General features: G+C 32.8%; 1 protein-coding gene across 2 annotated transcripts in view; it reads left to right on the forward strand.

The window, feature by feature from the left end:
* The first annotated feature begins 3,302 nt into the window (after positions 1 to 3,302).
* LOC118187998 (uncharacterized) overlaps positions 3,303 to 23,401 on the forward strand; it is a 46,826-nt gene continuing 26,727 nt past the window's right edge. The window contains exon 1 of one of the 2 annotated variants that reach the window (XM_035358324.2): positions 3,303 to 3,353. The gene's annotated coding sequence lies outside the window, so the exon portion shown is untranslated. Of the gene's footprint in view, positions 3,509 to 23,401 lie in introns of both variants that reach the window. The other variant, XM_035358323.2, reaches the window with a different exon arrangement.

The following is a 23,401-nucleotide window of genomic DNA, read 5'->3' on the forward strand; positions in this document are numbered from 1 at the left end:
CTATTTAAACGGAGTAGAATTTGCCTTTCTTCACATGCGCTACCAAATTTAAATATTATGGCACTGACAATTATTGGAATGAAGGCCTTTAGGAAATAAAGTAAACTTAAACTTTAAGTGGTTATTTAAAATAAATATCAATCCCTACAACAAAATTTTGCATTTTGATCAAGTGCGTTTAAGATAAGTAACTGTAATGAAAAGTGGAAGTCTGCTTTCGTAAGTTCGTAATAAATATGTAATTCGTCTAAATAAATGTTTTCGTATTCGTTTCATTTGCTTATTCGACTTACGATGTAAAACAGTCAAATAAAATACTCCCTAAAATTCAAGAAATAGGTAATACCAAAACTAAAAAGATTAATAAACATTTGGTACGAAAATGAGCATGTATTCCGCATTACTTCTAATTCAATGATTTTGAGTTATATAAACTAAAATTTGCACTTTAAGAAACTTTATGCTTTCCTTTCAAGGACTGCTATATATAATCTCAAAAATTAACGTATAATAAAGAAAAAGTTATAGGCACTTTAATTCAGGAGCAGGAGACGTGAAAAATGTGCAATGTCATAGCCAAGACCCAAATAGTTCCGGACCTTCCGTTTGCTAGCCGGTTGTGGTTAAAAGTCACACCACGAAGGCACACGGTATGAAGGCAGAAACTATAAAATTAAAAGTCTACGGGAAAGGCCAGAAGCCATTCGCAAAAGCCTGGTAGTTACGAATTGTTATCCACCAACTTTTAGATCGGGGGCCACTTGAAAAGTCAATGAGGCATTTTGATTTTGGAGCAAGATACGTAAAAAATGTGCAATGCCCTGGCCGGAACTCAAATTCTTGACTTTCCGACAGCTCACCAGACGTGCGTTTCAGTTACGTTACAATGTCATGCACTAAATAGGAAGAAAAATCTTAACCACCTAACTAAATAATTTATCTTCCTTTCTCATTTTATCAATTTTGGACGAATACACACTTCATGTAGTTTATGAGAATGATGTCATGAAATTTCTAATTACAAGCCTATATTATTCTTTATTTGACGTTCAAGCTGAATATTGAAAAAACAAAAACTGTTTACATTGAATCCTAAGATCTCCATATAAACTGCCAGCTTCAGCAGGAGCTTTAGATTGATAAAAAGGTCTATGACTACTGGGAAATTCCTATTCCTTTTCTTAAGTTTAAAATAGTTGCTTCTATCTTTTAATTACTCCAAACTTTTCTTTAATAATAAATTTAATTATTTTTTGAGTTCCTGCCAGATTTTGTTTCTTTATTAGGTTTTATTTATTTATTACGTTAGTATTACAACATACTTTTGCAAGCTTAGTGGTATACTTTGTAGAGCTGTAGGAAACATAAGTAATTAAAAAGCTTACTGAGAAAGAAATTATTTATGAACAATTTAAAAATTTATGAACAGACACAAAGCAATCATTTCAAGGGACAAACGTTAACCTTAATGAGATATTCACCGCAAAGGAAAAGGGTTTTGATTTCAGATTGGGAAGTTGCTATTCTTATACATTCCACACCTCGTTAGTATCTCGTTATAGAAATTTATGATATGTCCTTTTAGCTTAATTTACCGGAGCAAAAATAGCTATAAGAAATTTATCAATTATCTGAAATTTTTCCTTCTTGCAGTCGATATATTTCGTAAGAAGAAGGAGGCACACCGAAAACGTAATGAAAATTTAGGTAAAATTATAGAAAAAAGTTTTTTTAATTAAAAAATCGCTAATAATTATATTTGTAAAATAAACAAATTTTGCAATCAATAACTTGTCCTGCATTTCATCCACGTAATGTTGAAAATATTGCAATTAAACAATCTTATTGACAATAAAGACGGAAAATGCAATAAATTATGCGCATTTATGGTTTCTATAAGGTTGCAAAAAAAAAAAAACAAATTTATTGACGATATGCGTAAAACATAACAAGTGAATACCATGTTTCCCAGCTACAAACCCAAACCCTATAATCTGTAACACGGAGGGAAGTGCCATTATAAATTTATTTGATGTCATTATTACATGCAAATCAATGATAACTTAAAGTAGTTTACTATTATAGAATTTTTAATTCTGAAAATAGATCTGGGTGCATTAAAGTTTACCGTACATTTCGGGTACGGTAAACATACATTCCGATCTTGCAGTTGTATTAATGCTTCATTTAAATAAAAATTTTGCTAAATGCAGCTGCAGAGTGTATAAACAAATCATTTTTCGTTTAATTTCTTGCATTTTAAAATGTTATTTTCGCTACTAGTAACTGACCAGTTACTGTGCTATAGATTTAGTTCTAGAATACATAATACAGGATGAGATATTAGCATATACTCGAGGAACAAAACCGTTTTTATACAAGATTGAGCGCTCATTGTAACTAATTACTACGAATAGATAATTAAAATACACTAACGTGCACTAATTACCAGTTATAGTACTTTCGAAAGCAAGTCAATTTACCAATGTATTGCTTTGAGTAAGTAAATTCTTTGTGTTTTGTGTGATAAACGTTAGCCGTATTTAAATTTTCTGTACCCTTTGAAAGAGGAGAAAGGAGCACGCTCTATGAGTTTATAAGCCATAACAATTAAAATTAAATTAAGTAAATGTCTTCCATTTGGGAATCCAGTAGAATCAATCCTGATCAAGCAAACAGAAAACTGAAAATATATAAAGTACAATAAATACATGTCGCCGAAGACAACTAAACACGCTAGCTTTTAGGATCCGCCAAACCTAAACAGCTTATTTTACATGTTTTAAATTTTTTGTAATAATAATAATTTTGTAATAAATAAAAACTTCTATATCAAAAACTTTAAAATTTATTTTATCGCCTTTATAACTTGTACTTCTTATGACAAATAATTCAGTGCGATATATATTCCAAAATGTTTCCTTTCTTTACAAATAGAACAGGACATCCTTTGTACACTTTAAAGATATATCTTTTGTATGATAAACCCCTTAACGATTAAAACCCTTGAACATTTGAAGAAGTAATCGCAACTGAGTTTATAAAAACAGAGCTCGTAGAATTAAATTCAAATAATCCATAACACATAAGCAGGTCTCTGGGGTCTTAACAAAGCATGACTTTTTTCAGAGACAAAGACGCTTGCAGCAAAATCCCTTTCACTGAAAGATCAACAGAGATTTGCATGGGCATCGAATTCCCTAACCTAGATACCACTTACAAGAGCCAGTAATAATCCTACCAATCGCTGAGAGAAACGGCCGGTTTCGAGGCCGCTATAAAACAACTTCATTTGCACTCATGCGGCTCATTCATCCGTAGGACTGTGGAAAAGAATTCGTCATATTTTGAAGGTATGACTTTCTAATCAATTTCTTCTGATACATTTCTGTAACGCTGTTGTGCGGGATACATTTTTGGAAAGGATACTGAGAAGAAAGATACTTTTCATACGGTGACCACTTCATATCTTCGAGAGTTTCACAGATCTTTGCTAGTCGGGTTAATTGTGAGTAAAGAAAAAATTTCTGTATCACGTATTAATATTTTTACTGGTTTTAAAAGATTATAGGTCATATTTCCCTTTTAAAATTAGTTTTAAATGAAAAAGATAAAAAAAAAATTGGGAATATGAATAACTTTAATCCCCTGAGGGAAATTTTACCTTCGTTGCTTAATTCTTTTTATGGCTTTCTTTGTTTGAGTTCCTTTTTATTAAATGCCTTAATTTTACACGATGCCTTAATTTTACATTGATGCACTTACGTATAGGAAAGTAATTATTGATAGATTAGGTATATCAGGTATACATGTGTTGCGTATTAGAAGCTCAGTGCTTTCTTCTTCACCGTAATCGACCATGACAGCTTTGGATAAGGAAGTTACTTGTACTAATTCAGTATTTATTTTAAGTTATAGGCTTTGGTTTAGATTTAGTTTTACGTTACAATTCTACAGTTTCTGATTTAGATTTATGTTTACTGAATAAAAATAACTGCAGGGCCGCAAACCAAATTATAAGATGTAAAAGATTTAAATTTGAAAAGATAATCATTCAAAAACTGTTTTCACTGCTAATGATATTGAATTAGCAAGATTTAATAGAATGTGCCGAATACGTATCGCGAAAGAAAATCGTAAATTTGCTATCAAATTCTTATTATTTCATATTATTCCTAAATCTCATAATTTTATGATTAAGTAATTAATGCGTTATTGCAAAATTGGGTTTACATCATCTAACACATTTAAAGGGCTTTCTTACAGATGTTCACCCCGGATTGTAATGTTACTCATTTATTTAAGGTCATAGAAAAGAATTTTTTTAATTTAATTTTCAAGAAGGGATTTTTATGATTTAAATGTGTAATTACTATTTAACTATGGTTTCACAATACTGAAGCTATCGAGCTATCGACTTGACTTTAGTAAGTTTTTACATGAGAATGACAACTACGAATATGGAGCAAGTGAAGAGACAGTTATGTAGTACAGCTTAAAGAGTAGGCGTCTCTTTTCTTCAGAAACTGAGACTACTCGATCTTGATGAGTGTAGAGATATTATCCGGCGTTTCTAGATTGGCAGTAGCACATTTTAACAACAGATGTGAATAGTTTATAACTTCATGTAAGAATAAAACCCACGTATCCCAGTCTACAGATTAGTACTCTAAATATAGAGCTACGGAAGCAACTGACCTTACTTTCTTCAAATTTACTTTTCGTCACAGATGATCAGATATATGTACTGTCCTCTTAACTGAAATGCAAAGCAAGCGCTACCTCAATACCAGATTGACAGCCCTACCTTTAAAAAGTTTTACTTTGTTTGAGCATAATTAAAGGATGAACCTTGGACAAAACGGAACTCGAGTCCTCTTAACCCGGAAACAAAAGTTCTGACCATTGAATGTAGAATTTATTTTATTCTTATTTGATTTGCTTTTAAGAGTAGTTGTTGGTGGATTGTGAGTGAGCTACAAATGCACTCGTGAAATATTTTGGAAAACGGCACCTTACTGAGAAATTAGAAAATCAGGTACAAAGTATGACAAGTGATTGGATACCTTTTTAATGTGAAACTGAATATATCCTTATAAAGTGATAATCTAAAATTAAAATAATTATTTGTTTATTTTTTTGAAGCAATGGACTGAGGTACTGTAATAGAGATTTAAATAAAATTTCTCATTACAAGTGTGCATTTAAAGCACAATTGTTGCAAACAGATGTCATCATGCTGTTTTCTGATGAGGCTTTATAGCATGAAAATCACAATGTCTAAACTGGACTTAAGTAAGATCTCCATTTTAGTTGTTGTCTTTTCGCAGAATAGTAGTCGTAAAAAGTTCCCATCCATAAAAGGAGTGTGTTCGTAACTCTAAATGTAGCATATTTCTCGATCTTTAAGCAATACTCCATCATGTTAATTAAATTCTCTTCACTGGTTCCCCAAAGCTGGAGAAGCGCGAGGAAAGGATTTATAAATCTGCATCCTTGAGTTACATATATACGGTCCGTATTACCGCGTCCTTGAATAAAAAAGTATATATATACTTGTTCCTCTATCCTTAAGTTATATATGAAATGTAATTTCTCATACATTATTTGTTTTGTGCAGCCGGGGCAACAGGAATGAGACAAATTTTGGAATATAAAGTGGTAGGTTTATTTTAGCATCCATCTCGTAAGCGTTCTCCTCGTACCTTGAGCAGAAGCCATACTTATACATATGTGTACGTCACGAGGCTCCTCCAATCAGCGATATTAATTGAAATCACGAGGTGACGCTATCTTCTCATCAGGAGTGTTCTTAAGTACTTTATGTAATATGACAGATTTATGAGTTTGGCGATTTGGCGGGCGCCAACAGGTTAATATATTTTATACTAAAGAAAGGATTTCGCCAAAATTTAGGAACAGGGATGCAATTTAGGTAGAGAATCGGCAACACATTATTAAGCAATATTAATAGAATTTAATTTAATCAATTGCTTTAAAAATATCATTAGATATATATTAAGATGTTTTATGTATATATATATAACCTCTTTAATATTTGGTTGTCCTAATATTAGACCAGGTGACTTTAATTAAACGAGATCAAAGTGTTTATAAATAGGATTCTAAATTAAATTTTAAGTGGAATTTGAAAGAGAAATACGATTGGATTAAACTTGAAACTAATAAATAAAATTCCATTCTATCAGAAATTTTTAAAGTATTTTGAAGTATTATCACCTCATTTAAAAATGTACTAAGAAATTCATATTTATATATTATTATGGCCTTTTTGCAATGCTGCATAATCAGTATCTCGTAAGTATGGGAACATTTCAAATTTGCATTCCACTGTTGACACATATAAAATCGGGTTGTTTTTCCTTACTGCAATTTATAAACTTCTTAATTATCTTAAAATACTGAAGCGTTTTAATAAGCATGTTATCTTTGTAAAGTATCATTTAAGTTTCTAACCAATTACTTTATGTTAATATCATTTTCTATCGATCTCGTTGTTCCTATCGATCCTAACTGTTGGCTTTTACAAGCACGAATTGGTGCCGTTTGTTAAACTTTATTTGAATTAATAAAAGGGGCCTTACACCCTTTCCCTGTCTTTGTAGTTTTTACAAGACATAGTGATAATTCCCAGATGCCTAATTTTATGCAGCCTAAAAAGACTGGACTGTATATCTTTACTAACAAGAAAAGTTCGATGAAAAAATAGAAGAAATTATTATTTAATTTACCGGCTTTTTTTACTAGCTTTATTACTTTACCAGTTGACTGACATTTTATTTATAGAAGCGCTGCGATGAGACAGTGATCTACTTAATGTAAACTGCGTGTGCAAGTAATCTTGAAAATGCATATTCTTAATATACGTTATCAGCCACTATGCCCTTCCATGTTTTAATGGAATTTATATACGCAATTTTGAAGAGCAATACGAAGTGTTAATTGTTGCGTTGGGGTAATAAGTGTCGAAAAGATGGTTCTCTGTAATTACTTTTGCAGAACGAAAACATGTTGCAAAAGTGACAAAAAATATGCTATCAGCAGAATAATTAAGAATAGAGAATGAAAACAGGATTCAGTTCTATCAGTTTTTTAACTGCTAGATTATGTTATTCAAAGTACATAGACTGTGAGATAAAACTTTGGTCATCATGGTCTGATAACTGCCGAAAGAAAAATATTTCTTCCGAACTCGTGTAATTAATCTACTGAGAACGTAATTAAAAACCACTTACTTTTAGACCCACGAGACCTAAACCAGAAAAAGAATATACTTATGTGATGAGAAAAAAAAATAAATAATATATTCGTTGTAAATAGAACTGTAGCTTTACTGCTAATTTTAATTTTCCGTTTTCAATTTTGTACATATACAAATTAAAAGGATAAAATGCTATTAATTCTTAAGACGGATTTGTAATCTATTATAATATCTATTTTTTCCTAACAGGATATGCGAGAGTCTGAGACATATAAAAGCCAATGCACACACACACACACACACACACAAAAAAAAAAAAAAAAAAAAAATCAAAGAACAATAAACGAAATGTGCATCTATATCCAACCAATAAATTCATTCGATACAGTTGAAAGGCTATTGTGCTATCAATTGTAATTGTAGTTAGCGTTTACAATTACTGAATATAAGTTCTTTTTAGTCGCTAAGCACTGTACCATGCATAGTTTAAAACCAGTGATGGGCGAATGAAAACACCTAAGCTTAAGATAAAACGTGTATTTGCAAGGTTACCTAATATTATTTCATAAATAAAGGCTAATGTTTAGTAATTATTATATGATTCTAGTCAGCACTTTTTCTGTTAATCGCGTTTTGTACTTAATTTTTAAGTCTTTGACCATTAGGATTTTATCGTGCTATATTATTATTTATTAAAGTTTTTGATTAAAAATAGGCAAATGTAAAAAACTGCCAGGCGGTCCAAATATAACCAACAAATGCTCATGTTTTACCAAGCGTATAATTAAAAAAATATACTGCTATATCATTATTGTGAAAATATCACCATTTGAACTCCAGTTGAGGAAAAGACCCTATAAAGAACGCCCAATGCTATAGGTACATATCATTTATTTAAAATACTGTCCTGCTTACGTTATGAAAATTCTAGAAAAAAAATGCACATCTTACTTTCTAAGTGAAGAAATTACAGAAGATAATTTCGATTATTTTGTTAAGAATCTTTCCTTTTGCCAAATTCAAAGTTTCCGTGTTTCTGTCGTTAATGGACTTGTTTCCGCGCGGCTCATGTGCAACTTGAGAATAAGCCAGTTTTTTCCAAATGGTCTTTTACAATATCAGAGCTGTCAAATACAATAAGCTTAAAATGCTTTTCCTTGACAAATGTCTATTTTAAGATTCACTCTCACGTTTTGAATTACATATTTTATGTTTTTCCTTGATTTAAGATTCATTTAAACTCTGTACTGCTATCAATTAAAAAGCAGAAAAAAAAAGAACTTTTAAAAATTTTTTGAAAAAGAAACTCTGAAGTTTAGAACACTTAATGGTAAAGTACCAATAAGCAATCTAAACTACTTGTATTAGTAATCGACAAATTTTCAATATGGGCAACCATATTTACATAACTTAATTCGAGCGAATTTAGGCTTACGTGTGGAAAAAATCGTAAATAAATGTCTAATTAAGACTGCACGTACTTCGTTTTAGCCATCATTAATTTAACTAAAATGCTATTGATATTCGTAAGCGACTGTTGACGACAAGTTTCTTATATTTAGCTTGAATTCAAGAACAGGTTTTCTTTATTAATATTTCAATACTACGAAGCACTTAATGGCTACCTTTCAAAGAGAATAGAGGCCTTCTTGAAGGATTTATATTGGATGTAAACTGGCTCGTATTCTCGTATGAGAGAAATTATTAAAACATCCATAGAACCAAGGCGTGTTCCAAATCCTGGTCGAATTACGTTGTTACGTATGTTTGTATTATTCACTTAATCACTGGTGTGCCAATTTAAGGATAGGAGAAGTTTCGTTTTTTTGGGGGCATGTATATTGTTTGTGTTAATAATGATATGCAAGCACATTCATCAATGACAGCGCATAGCAGCCATTGATACTTTGAAGAATTTTTGTAGGGGCATGTATATTGTTTGTGTCAATAATGATATTTAAGCGCATTCATCAATGAGAGCGCATAACACCCATTGACACTTTGAAGAAGGGAACTGTAAATTTATAATAAACAATCTGAAAATTCAGTATCATTTGATTAAAATGACGCAAATACTGTATTAATGTGCAAACTTGTTTATATATAATGTAATCGACCGAACGCAACTCGATCAATAAAATTTAAGGATAATTTACACTTAGACCAATGTTGGTTTTATTTTATATGAAGATATTTTCGCACCTTGTAGAAAAACTCTTCTTTAAATAACAAACATCTAAATTATGAAACGCCATTCATGTTTTTATTTATTTACTTTCTATTCCGGTCTTGTGTTTAATGTTTCGTGTAATTCAGTTTTAGCTATTCAATCTTTAGCATATTTTAAAGCAAATTGCGCCAATTGTATATATCAGAATATAATTCCCATGAAACTGTATCATTAAGCTAAGGACCATTGATCGGGAGATGCATCAAGTGACTTGAACAGTTAGCTCTTAGTCAAAATGTTTTACACTTAATATGATCAATATTATTTTATAGTTTTAAGAATATTGAGAAATTTATGTGTTTTAAGTGTGCCACAGTGTAAACGTTTTATGCTATAATGTTGGAGCTATAAAGATAAATATGCTTCCATGCTCTTTGCCTTACTAGGGCCTTTGTTACCAGAAGGAACTTTAAAAAGCATAGGAATGAGCTACAAAACGTAGGTCGCGTGCAGCTAACGCAGAAAAGGAACAAACTCCTAAGTAGCAGAAAGAACTGAATGAAATTTTATTTCAGAATTTCTCCAAGTTGAAGCTGCGGCAGAAGACAGAATAAATCTCTCACAGCAAAACTTCAATTTTTCTAGAACAAAGCTGAATTTTATAGGTGATGACAAGTGTAACTCTAATAAAATGTTTACGAGTAAGAACTCATATATGGAACATTGCGCTGGTTTCCGGTGTAGCTGATTTTTAACGTCTCTTACAAGACATATACAATGTATATTTGTTCAAACTTTCACAATTCTGAAGACTGTATTAAAGATAGAAAGATGACATTGAAAGACAAAGAGAAATCTCACTTTCCTTTCTTAAGTTTTAAAACTAGATTATCACGTTTGACAGCGTAATTCGAAAGGAAGGTGCTTATGTTGCGGTAAGAAACATCACATTTTGTTATGTTAAAGTATCTGTCAAAAACCATCTGCTCTTCCTAAAAACGAGACACAGGCGCCAGAGATCAACTCTCAAAAATGTCAAACACTTGTCAATGTGTCGCAGTCTCCAAATGTAATGTTGCAAATGTTGGTGGTAATAATGCCAAAAGGCGCAAGGCAAGAACAATAATTCATTCTACGTATCAACGTTCGCATTTACTGAAAGTCACTGTTAAAGAGGTAGGATATGAAGCTCAAAGTTATGAATAACTTCAATAGTCACGTTTTGGCTGGAAATAGCAAAGGGGTTAGTTAACACGATGTAATCCATTGTTTTTAACCATGGAACTTATAATTGTAATTTTAAATTCTTTAATCAGCTTCACCTTCGACTGTGCCACCTTTAGCCCATAAAATTTACGCGAAAGAAATTTTAGATAATGATATTTCTATTGCTGATAGCAATCGAAGTCCGACTGAGGTACTTATTGGTGCCGACGTAGCAGGTAAACTCATGACAGGTTGGTTATGAGAGGCTATCGTGAATTCTTAGCTATTGAGACTAAAATGGGATGGATCTTAATAAGACAAACGGCGAAGGACAAATGGTTTATGGATATTAAATACTCTTGGTATTACTGATGCTTCTGTGCAACAAAAGCAACAGCTGAGCTTCATGAGACTACCAAAAGCATTTTTTAGAAACTATTAGTGTATATAATAGTATTTTTTGCCTTTACCCGGAAGAGATCATTATCTTTTGAAGAGTAATTATAATTTAACTCTAAAGAGGCTCAATACTATAGTAAAACGTCGGAAATCACAATCTCGGTGTGAAGAATACGAGGACGTGCTCAAACGTTTTCTGAAGGAAGAAATTGCAGATGAAGTTTGAGACAAGCAAAATGTTCTCGTTCATTATTTGACACATCGTCCAATCGTCAAAGAAACCAGAAAGATTAAAATTAGATCAGTCTTTGATGCTTGAGCTAAGGTGAAAGGATCATATAGCCTTAATGATTGTCTAGAGAAAACAGATCTTTCTGAGTAGATTCCACGCATTTTGACACGTTTTCGGGCTGAAAGGAAAGCGGTTATTGTTGATATGCGCAGAAGTAAATGTAATGTTGCAAATGTTGGTGGTAATAATGCCAAAAGGCGCAAGGCAAGAACAATAATTGATTCCACGTCTCAACGTTCGCATTTACTGAAAGTCACTGTTAAAGAGGTAGGATATGAAGCTCAAAGTTATGAATAACTTCAATAGTCACGTTTTGGCTGGAAATAGCAAAGGGGTTAGTTAACACGATGTAATCCATTGTTTTTAACCATGGAACTTATAATTGTAATTTTAAATTCTTTAATCAGCCTCACCTTCGAGACTGTGCCACCTTTAGCCCATAAAACGCGAAAGAAATTTTAGATAATGATATTTCTATTGCTGATAGCAATCGAAGTCCGACTGAGGTACTTATTGGTGCCGACGTAGCAGGTAAACTCATGACAGGTTGGTTATGAGAGGCTATCGTGAATTCTTAGTTATTGAGACTAAAATGGGATGGATCTTAATAAGACAAACGGCGAATGACAAAAGGTTTATGGATATTAAATACTCTTGGTATTACTGATGCTTACAAATAAGCATTTTACCTGCTGATAGAGATTATAAAGGATTTTATAGCATCACAGTATTGGAGATATAACTGAGTACAGACATTGTCGAGCGGTGTTTTGAGTATTATGCAGTTCCATTCCTTTTAGGTTCTGTTATTCGCTACCATCTGCAAACCTCCTAAAAGAAATACGATCTGGTAATTCACCATATCCTGAAATATTATTCAAAAGTTTCTTAAGAGTTTTTAAACTGACAATTGTGTTACTATTGCGCGAGTCAGATATGAATGCTTTCATGAAAGTTTCAGTTGAAGTAATGGCAGAGAGAAAATTTGAACTTAAAGCATGAGAGCTTATAGACCCTAAAGCTCTTTACGCAGGTGAGACAAACGTATTACGTAATGGGTTTGGTTTGGAATAAAAAATCTGTCAATCTACCTATAAATAGCAGTAACTTGAAAGAGCTGGGCCTAAAGAAATTACAAAAAACAACAATTCTTTCTGCTGCGTCATAAACTATTTGACACATATGTCCTGTGTCTTTGATTATACCTGTAAAATTGCTTCAGAAAATTTGTTGCCAAGTTGTTGCTTCAGAAGATTTTGAAAATGAAGTTAACTCGGGACGATGAATTAAATTCTGAAACAAAAATCTACTTTTTAAAATGAATGAAAGATTTTATTCATTTGAGGAATATTAACATTTGCCAAAGATGAAGGAAGACGTAGTAGGAAGGAAGAACTGAAGGAAGACGTAGAAGGAAGACTGAGTATTTTTCTGCATATTTTTTCTGTGCATTATTTCTACATATTTTATTAGCAAAGATGCATATGCTGCTATAGTATTTCTACGAACAGAGCAAATGTTTATGTTAAAGCTCGATTTTTGCAAGCCAAAAACAGAGCTACCGCTGTAGGAAAAGAAATTAGCATTGCTCTACTTGAATTACTCGTTGCAACTATTGCGTGTCGTCTGCTTCTGTACTAGCTGAATCGAAGTATGATGAAGTTTGCTTTTTGTGCAGAATCTTCTACTGTTATGGCATGGATCATAGGAAAATATGCGTGAGGAAGTTTCGTATACAATATAGCTGAAGAAATTAGAGAATTAACAAATAAATAGACGTGGAAACACATACTCTTATAAAACATCCAGCCGGTTTGTCTAGTAGAGGATGTTCTGCATAGTATTTCCTAAAATCGAAATAGTGGAAATAGGCAGCACTGGTTATATTTCCGTCGTCAAGAATGCCAAATGTTAACTTCGATACGGATGAAGAAAAAATTACTAGACATGGGAAAATGTCAGTGATTTCATCAGTTACAAAATATATGGTGACAGCAGGTTTTGACAGTAACGCTTTTGACTGGTATTACAAATATTTTTAAAAATATAGCAAAACTGTTAATCTCATTGCCTGGATTATTAGATTTTTGAAACACATATCCTAAAGAACTGCCACTCGAATCAAGAGAAATATTAAAAGCTAAAAGCGAATTTATGAAGTTGATTGAAACTGAAGGCTTTCTAAGTGATTGGGATAAGAGATTCAAAGATTTATGAGTTATTAAGAATGAAAATGGTTGTATCAGTCTAAACAACAAATTGAGAAAAATACTTAGTGAAGACTTTCAAATGCCAGAAGTTCTATCACATCATGAGGTCGTTAAAAGATTAATATTTTATCATCATATGAAACATTCTCATGCAGGAATACAGATTCTTCTAAAGACACTAAGAGATAGATTCTGGATTCTTGATGGTAGAACAACACTACAAGATATTTTCTCCTACTTCCAGCATGCCTTCGTGATCTAACTGTAGCACACTTGGCCAGGGAATTGCACATTTTTCACGTCTCCTGCTTCAAAATAACCTAATGACTCTATCCATTGTTTCGAAGTGTGTGATATGTAAAAGGCATCCTTCTATGAAATTGGACACTGACATTGCACTTTTGACAGAGAATAGAAAACGTGAAGCTTCTATTTTCGAAGTTTGTGGAATAGACCTTGCTCTCCCAATACACTTGAAAGAAAATTAGAAATCGTGGATTTGCCTGTTTACTTGTGTGTTTCCACGCTAACACCTTCTATCTTCTATTTAGTATTTTCTATCTCCACAGAAGCCTTCTTATTATATTGAAGATAGAAAGGAAAAATTATCTAATGTGATAATGACACAAACTTTGCTGGAGCTTCTAACTTGTTTCAATGCTCAGATTAGAATCGTACCTCTACTGATACATGTATTCACCAAACAGAGTGGATACTTAATCCACTTACTGCCTCATGGTGGGGTTGGTGGTGGGAGAGATTAATAGGAATAATTAAAAAAAATATTTTTTGTTATTCTTATCAATCTCTACGTTATGCTTTCTTGATGTACGGGGAAATGACAACAACGTCCTGTGACTGTGAGTCAGTTATCTGTTCACTTATGTCACTGAGAATGATGAACTTGTTCCTTTGAATCCTGAAACCTGAAACGATTTTGTAAGAATTCCAGACATATGGAACTCCAGATTGTGATGCGGTGGATTATAAAAGCTTACGCAGAAGGGCAAGATATAGGCAGCGTTTGCAAAACAAGAGCTAAAAAAGCTCTTGTTCAAAAATCAGAGACTAAACATGATCTCAAATAAATATTACGGATATTGTTTTAAATGAAACGACAGCTCTAAACGGATCAGTTGGGCCCTTGGAAAAATTATCCAGATCATGCCAAGAAAAGGTGAAGAGACTGGTTAGATTTACAAACTACACATGGACAGATAATTAGACCGATTCATTGTGTGTATCCATTAACAATATCTATCTCTAGTCCATCTTCTCAAAACGAGATCCGACTTCGGTTGGAGATAAGTCTAGAATATCGGACTATAAAACTGGAAATCCCGCACCAACGATAACCAGAATGGGATGAGTAATTAAGATACCCAAAAGACTGAATTTGTAACTTTAATATTAATACCCAGTTTTACATATTGTGTAAACTTTTGTTTGAGTTATTCTACCTATGTAAAGCGTATGCTTCATATTCGATGTAAGTATTACCAGTAATTTAACTTCATCATGTAAGTTAAGCTTTTGAGGTTAAATGTTAACTTAGATGGGAGGATGTCCGAAAAAGCCTGCACTTAATCCTGAGTAAGTAAAGAACATGGAGCGCAAACGAGAATATACATATTCCATGGTTAAATGATGAGTATATTGAAATCGTCTTGACAACTTCGATTGGCAACTTCGGTTGACTTCTTTTTTGTATTCTAAAATTAGTAGTAAGAGTCTGCATTCTGAGCTGAGTAAAACAGGGATATATTTACGAAAACGTGAGTGTGAATTTTACGCCGAATCCCTATTAATATGAGAATCATTTTAGTTTTGAGAATTTTGAGAATCGTTTATATTTTTGAACAAAATAAGTGCTCGAAGAGTGCCACTATAAATTCATTATTTAGTTATAAAAATTATCTTCTGACTCAAAATTCATTATTTAAGTGGATTATTTTTACCGTGACAGCTGACGTCTGCAATAAATTGTTTAATTATAATAAAATATACAACCTTTTAGATGTCATTAGAGATTCATTTGGTTTTTCGGAACCGGAAACGTGAAAAGTGAACATTGTCCATTTGGGAATTCAAAGCACGAGTCTCCTATTTGCGACCCGGACGTGCTAACCACTTTGCACAAGAAGAGTGGTAATTTCTACCAGTTTAAAATTTACTAAAACACGTAATCTTTTCAAGAAAAACATGTTATGGAAATTGTTATGTATTATTTTGTTGTGTACAATTATTACGTATCATTTTACTGTGCATAGGGAATTCTTAGTGTTTATCATAAGAGAACACTTAATTTTTTTTTTTTTTGTCATGGCACGGAGTAAGAAGTCAGTTAAAGGTTTAATGTAAAAGTAATTTTAATAATATTTATTTTTTTTCTACGTAACAAACATAAAACTGTCAAATTTGTATGTTTAAACACGAGTGAAAACAAGAACTATGAAACAGTTTATATTTGAAGTTACAATAAAAATTAACCCTCTTTTTTGAGAAAAATACTTCGTTTTACATTGCATTTCACTGATTTTGAAGTGATTATGAAATATGTAGATCTTTTTTGTTACGAATTAACTTTATAGAATAGATTTATACTTTGATTTCAAGGTATTTTTCGACAAAATGAAACAAAACAAGATGTTACAATATTTGCCTATTTTTTTATCATAAAAAAGCATTTAAAAGATAAAGTTTATTTAAATGCGCATAATTACTTAAAATATCCCACCTAGCTATTTTTAAAGTATTTGTAAAGTAAGAAAATAATTTTTAAAGAAAGACATTTTGTCCAGATGGAGAAGAGCTTACAATTTTAGTTAAAGTCTACTTTAGTTAAAAAGTACCTGTATTATTGATATAATTTATACTTATTCTTTTACACAAATAAAAACCCATTTCTTTTTTCTTTTAAGAAGAAAAAGGTTTTCTCTCTTTAGTTTTAAGCGGAATATAAAGTTAAATAATGTTAAAACGGTGCTAATAAAATGATTAATGCTTTCTAATAGCAGAATGCTTATATTATACCAATTCTTGCTTATGAAAAATGAACTTCGTAATAAGTTTTTGCGCATTATGTTTTATGTATGTTTTATTTAATTACTACGTCAAAAGATAAATAATCACAAAAGTTTCTCAATATTTCTTGATTGCATAGTGGTTTCCAAGATTTACCTTTTTGTGCAAAGCAAATAAGAGTTAAATTTCTTTTAGAAAATTCTTTACGAAGTTACCTTTTCCCTTAGTAGGTAGTTATGGTTTACATTCCCATGCTCATATAACCTAACTTTATCAGTGGAATTTCAATAGTGAATTCTTTTTTTAGCGAATGCTTCTTTCGAACAGCAATAATTATAATCTTTCCAAACATATGAGTTAAAAAATTAAATGCATAGAACTCAAAAGATTCGAATGGCAAAAAACACTAGACGTTTCGAGTTTTCAGCAAGATTGGTGCAAGATTGGTGAAATTCAAGGTTTCGAATGTCATGTCCTAATTAATTCCTTCTGAAATGAAAACAGTGGAAACATTGTCAAATGAATTGAGTTTGTTGTTTCCTTTCACAAAGAGGGTTCAAAACTCATGAGATTAATAATAGAAGTCAAAGTTAGGGCCCTTCCATCTGGTTTCCATGTTATGAAGAGTAAAAGCATTGGAAATCTGCTTAAGGTTTTCTATGACATATCAAAATATTAACCCTAGATTTTTATCTACAGTTATTTCAGTTTATTTTCTTGAAGCCATATATTAAAATAATAAGGGTAGTTATTATTGATACAGCATATATATGTAAGATATGCGTTCCTGCTGAAAGATATGCAACTATGACTTACTTCAAAGCTTTATAGAAATAAAAACAGCTTTCGTAGCTTCTAAAATTATAAACTAACGATATTTAACTAAAGGAGTATTAAACTGAATTCTTTATTGCAATACAATGAAACAGAAATTTTTTGAACCAGCACAAAAAAATTTCTTAATTTTTCATGAGTATCAGAAATTTTGTACATTGTTGATAATAAAAATGAAACCCAAAGGTAGCATTTTATATAAAATATCAGTTTTAGGCATATTTTTAAGTTTAAAAAATTCTTAATAAAGGAAAGTGTACCTGAGCTGAATAAATATCATAGACTTTTGTATGTTATTGTTTTCTAGGTCAGTTTTATCAAACTGTATTAATTATAAGGACATTGAATAGTTCTTTAACGTGAACTTTTTGGCACTATTTAAAAATGACATGGTTGTTAAATCTCAGAAAATCATACAATACTGCAACGATATTAAGCTGTTGAGAGTAAAAGCGAATGTAATATGACTTTTGCAGTTTCATCGTAATAAAATGTCTAAGAAAAGTTTATCTTCCTTCTTTCTCACATTTACTCTAGTTACTTTGGCATTTTCCTCGTTTCTTTGCAACTGTGTGCCTCCTGTCTTATCCATAAAATCTCTCTATTTAATTGCATTTGATTTGTCTTACGCTTTTCCAAAAACAATTCAAATATTTATCAGCATTACTGCAATATTACTTACCTCTAGAAAGCAATCATTTTATTCAAAATTTGCAATTCAGACTTCTGAATCTCAAAATTTTATTGCTACTGCAGATTTTATATTTGATTCATTCAATCATTTAATCAAAGCAGCTAAAAGTGTTTTATATTGGCACTTTGCATATTTCAAAGAAAATATATAACCTTATTCACAGACACAATCTGAACTTTTTCCTCGTGTCAAATGATTTCTACATAGATTTTAAACTTCCTCGAGTAAGAATAAATTTCCATAGATTACACTCTATTGTGAAAAGAAAAAAAATTAATAGTAGGTTTATTTTGCGGTTCAGTAGGTGTAATCTTGAATTCTTTCCGAAAAAGGGTGAAAAATAACATTTTTCTGGGGTGCAGATCTTGAAGTTCACTACCCTGAACAAAGATTTTGGTGTTCGGCAACAAGTCAATTAAAGTAGACAATAGTAAGAGAGAAATATCCATTAAACCTCTAGCTTTACCTGCTTCAATAAAGGAAAAAAGAAGTGTCTCTGCACATCTATTCACTCAAAGTAGGACGCTTCAATTATCACTCCTATTTCAGAAAAATCGGTGAAGCATTTCAGAAGAAAGTTTTTGAAATGTTAATCTGCTTCGTGTACTGGTCTCACGCAGCATATTTCTCCGTGAGACACTGAATTAAAAATGAGGAATTTTTCTCTTCTTCACTATCAAATGTTATCTACCAAGCAGACACGATTGTTTTTATTTTCTTCATTACACCAAGAAATCTGGTACATGAGTAGCATATTTTAAAAGCAGATCTATATAAATAACAAAATGTAAACTCATCAGTCATATTGTTTATATTCTAGTTTAGGAGGATTAATCGCTTTGACTTTGCAGAATTAAAAAAGACAATTAATTTTTAACATGCTATTTAATGCCTTAATGCCGCTTATCGTCATGCTAACTCCCTGAAAGTTAAAATACGGTATTATCCCCCTCCTTTCCGCATGCCTTCATGGTGTCATTGGAAGCATATTCGACGCGTATTCGAGAGGTTCAGGGCTCGAGTCCTGGATAAGAAGTGTAGAAGGCTCTGCACATTCTTCACGTCTCCTGCTTCAAAGTAACATAATGACTCTTCAAAATCTTAAAAACAAATTATTTTGCCTGTTTGCCTCAGTTCCGCAATCCCGATAGACAATGAATCCATATGCTCATCTTAGCGAACCCGTGTTCTTACCAAATCAGTAATCTAAATTCCTAAGCTTGACCCGGGTAAATTACATTTAATGATGAACGATTGATTAATTAATACGAAAGTAATGTGAGTAGATTCTCCAATTACAAGCGTTTCTGAATTTATTCTACCACTTTTCATTTCTTTTTGTTATGGTTTTTGGCGTCGTTTTGAAAGCTATGTAAGTTTTCGGGGTATATTCTTCCTCCTTCCGGCTTGCCTTCGTGGTGTAACGGTTAGCACACTCGGTGCGTATTCGAGATGTCCAGGTTCGAGTCCCGGCAAGGGCACTGCAGATTTTTCATGCCTTCTGTATAAAAATAACCTGGTAATTTTACAGTGGCACTAGAACTAAAAAGGTGGTGGATGACGATTCTTCAACACCAGGATTTGGCGATTGGGGCCCCTAATCCCCAGTCATCTTTTAAAAGGGGGAGTATATAAGGTATTTTCTCCCTTCTTTCTTCATACCTTCGTGGTGTAACGGTACCACACCAGAGAACCCTTGCGTATTTATTAGCATTATAAGGTATGTTTCCCGCCTTCTTAGCATGCCTTCGCCAGCACACTCGGCGCGTATACGAGAGGTCCAAATTCGAGTCCCGGCGAGGGCTTTGCTCATTTCCATGTCTCTTGATTCAAAATAAACCTAATGACTCTACAGTGGCGCCCGAACTAAAAGATGGTGGATGATGATTCTTCACCACCAGGATTTGGCGATTGGATCCCCTACTCCCCAGCCGCCCTTATTTTCTCCCTCCTTCCGACAAGCCTTCGTGATAAAACGGTAGCACACTCAGCGCGTATTCGAGAGGTCTCGGTTCCAGTCCCGCCGAGAGCGTTGCTCATTTTTCATGTTCCCACTTAAAAAATTCTAATTCCTCTACATTGGCTCCCGAACTAAAAATGGTGGTGGATGATGATTCTTCACTACCAGGATTAGACGATCGGTTCCCCTAATCCTCAGTCGCCCTTTAAAAGGGGGAGTATTTTCTCCCTCTTTCCAGCATGCCTTTGAGGTGTAATGGTTAACAAACTCGGCGAGTATTCGAGAAGTCCTGGTTCGAGTCTCGGCGAGAGCATTGCTCATTTTTCATGTCTCCTCGTTTGGAATAACCTAATGTCTCTACAAAATTATTCTCGCCGATCGTGGCTATCACTATTTTATTCTCTCTTATTTCCTTTAATATTTAACTTTCAGTAAATAATAAAAAATACATATTTCTTACTATTTTATAGTTTAATGAGCTGAATAAATTAACTAAGAAGATTATAATTTAAGTAAAAATAACATAGTGAACAAAATTAAATTAATAAAAAGCCTATATTTTTAGCATGCGCTTAAATATATAATAAACCCTTACTTCCCTGAAATGTCAAAAGTATCATTAGATTGATTTTTAATTCTTATGTACTCAAAGAGCTTAAGTTTCGCAATACTACTTCAGTCAGAGGTTGTATTTAAATCCAAAAGTAATTCAAACTTCTTAAGTAAGTTAGTACATTTTGTAATGACAATAATTAACGCTTATTAATCCAGGCGTATGGAAATTGAAAGTTATTGTGTTAGTTTACATAAGTCCTAAAATTTTCAGTCATTTTAGAATAAGATAATTTTTTTAATAAATATCTTTCAGCTAGTTTGGTTAAGTTAGAATGGTGAATATGTTTTTTTTTATTCGAATATGGCAAAGTATAGGAGGTTTATCTGTTTAAGGGTTGTAATCTGTTGAAAAAAATCCTAATTCCTCTATATTGGCGCCCGAACTAAATGGTGGATGATCATTTTTCGCCACCAGAATAAACCACGAAACTTATCCATGCAACCACTCAGTCGAAGTACCAGTATTCAAGATCTTAACCACTCTGCGATTGGTGGAATTGAATCTTCTACAACCGATAGCAGGATTGGTCATTTGTTAAGGTGAGCATTAGCTCTCAAATGCATTGTAAGAAGGAAGAATCCTAGATTAGGCTGCAGGAGCGCAGGACTACGAAGCGTCATTTTATCGGCAGCACTACAACATGGATATGCATCGAAGCCAATATGTATTACTCACAAGTCCCAGTTTTCGTTTCATCACTTCTCATCTGTTTTCCCACAAGCATCTGAATTCTTGCGAAAAAGACTATATTCTTTATTTTTCCTTTCCTTAGATTTCATTAAGCCTAAACTTTGTAGAAGCATAATTTAATTGAAATCTGATTTTATAGCTCATACAGAAGGACTGAAAAATCAAGCTAAATACGAGCAGTAAAAAAAAAATTATTGATCAAAGAAGGATGATAATGAATCGTGGTTAAGTGCCGCTTCAATCCAAGCGTATCTTATGCGAAGAAGGATTTAAAATCTATCAGCTAGCTTCATTCTCTTGCAAAAAGGAAAAGCAGAAGGTAAAGCAGGAAAAAATGCAGAAATAAGTTCAAATGTTACGCTTTCACTTTAAATGCAGTATGTTTATTTCCTTCTGCTTTTTCTGAATTAGAAAATTAAAAATAAAAGTACTAATTACGTACCGCATTAATCTGGAAACCACTAGTGCTTAAATGACTGTGTGCGAAGAGCTAAAAGTGGATTATCGGTCATAATCTTCAGGAGAAAGCAAAATAATATATGAAGTGCTGTATAATTCTCACGCCTTGTTCATTTGAAAACTCGATTTTATCCGTGCAGCGTGACAAGTTTTAATGCATTGCAAATTAATTAACTCTATACGTAAACGAATAAACACCACGATGTTGAGGCAGAACCACAACAGGCAGTGGCATAGCTAGAGTGGGGAGCAAGGGGGGACATCTGTTCCCCCGTGCAGTATCCATGGGGACTAAACTGATGTTACAAAATTTTAGAGTGACCATTCTTGGCATACAGAAGGAGGCGCAAAAGCTTCAGTTGTCCCCGAGCGCTGAAAACCTTAGCTACGGCTCTGCACACAGGTGGTAAAAGTTGTCAACATGGCTAATCAATGCTGCAGTGAATAATATATAATTACATTTGTTTTGATTAGTAATTATTATTAAGAAAAATGGATATCTGATTCTTAGAAATATTGTCACTGTGTGTTGAAAGTCTTAGGTGTAGAAGGCAGATATAAATGCAGGCAAATGCATTGCTGTTATTGTCTCTTTTGGATTTCCAAAACATCTGCCTATTCAATATTAAAAGAGAATCTGTTGGATTTTAGGGATACGTAGTTACAGGAACAGTATTTACTCCCGCAGAATGAATGGCTAGCACCATCAGATTCGGGAACGATGCGATATGTTATTGTTGTACATATTACTTTGTAAAGACCTTATTTTGTTCTAATTCTTATTTTATTTGTTCTTATTTTGTTTATTTGTTCTTATTTTGTTCTAATTTTTAGCTTAAGAAACTTTCCTTTCCCTTCTGATTTCACTTTCCTACCGGAATGTAAATTTAATGACGTGTATGCAAATGTAAGTGAGTTGGAAACAGTATTTAAGCAGCAGTTTTAAGAGTTAGTGGTAGAAGAGTTAGCTCTGAATTTATGTTGCTTGGTTGATTTAATAATCTTATAGTTGAGTAGTTGATTCTAGCCACTTTCGTTAGATTATATTGATATTCTAGGGTTCCGCTTTGCTGTATGCAACCGATTTAGTCGTTTAGATAAAGAAGGAGCCAGTCGCGTAGCTAATCTTAAATTTATTGTGATTGTACATCTTATTTTCTGTTCAAATTACTTAGCCACAAGTGTGGTTAATTGTGAGAGCCAAGTGAGTGCAATTTATTCAGTTCAGTTAAAATAAAAAAAAGGATATTAAAACCTTCGGTTACAGCCGAAATCATCACGGCAAAAACATCGCGGACGAAAACGTCGCGGAGAAAACAACGCAAGGCGAAAACGTCGTGCTACAAAACATCGTGGGAGACAACATCGCAAAGAGAAAACATCGCAGTTCTAAAACATCGTGGTACAAAACATCGTCGTCGAAAATAAAGCGGTTCAAAAACCTCGCAGTTTAAAAACATCGCCGTCGAAAATATCGTGGTAAAAAATAAAGTATCTACAAATCATCACATGACGATAACATCGCAGACATGCTTTTTTCAGGCTTTAATAACTGTAAACGGATATTCCCATAATGATTTGTGAGCGCAAGTGATGTAAGGAAGGATAATTTTTACTTTCACATT

This window comes from Stegodyphus dumicola, chromosome X2 (genome assembly GCF_044657685.1).
Source record: "Stegodyphus dumicola isolate Sdum_Otavi_A_Nest chromosome X2, ASM4465768v1".
Classification (NCBI taxonomy): Eukaryota; Metazoa; Arthropoda; class Arachnida; order Araneae; family Eresidae; genus Stegodyphus; species Stegodyphus dumicola.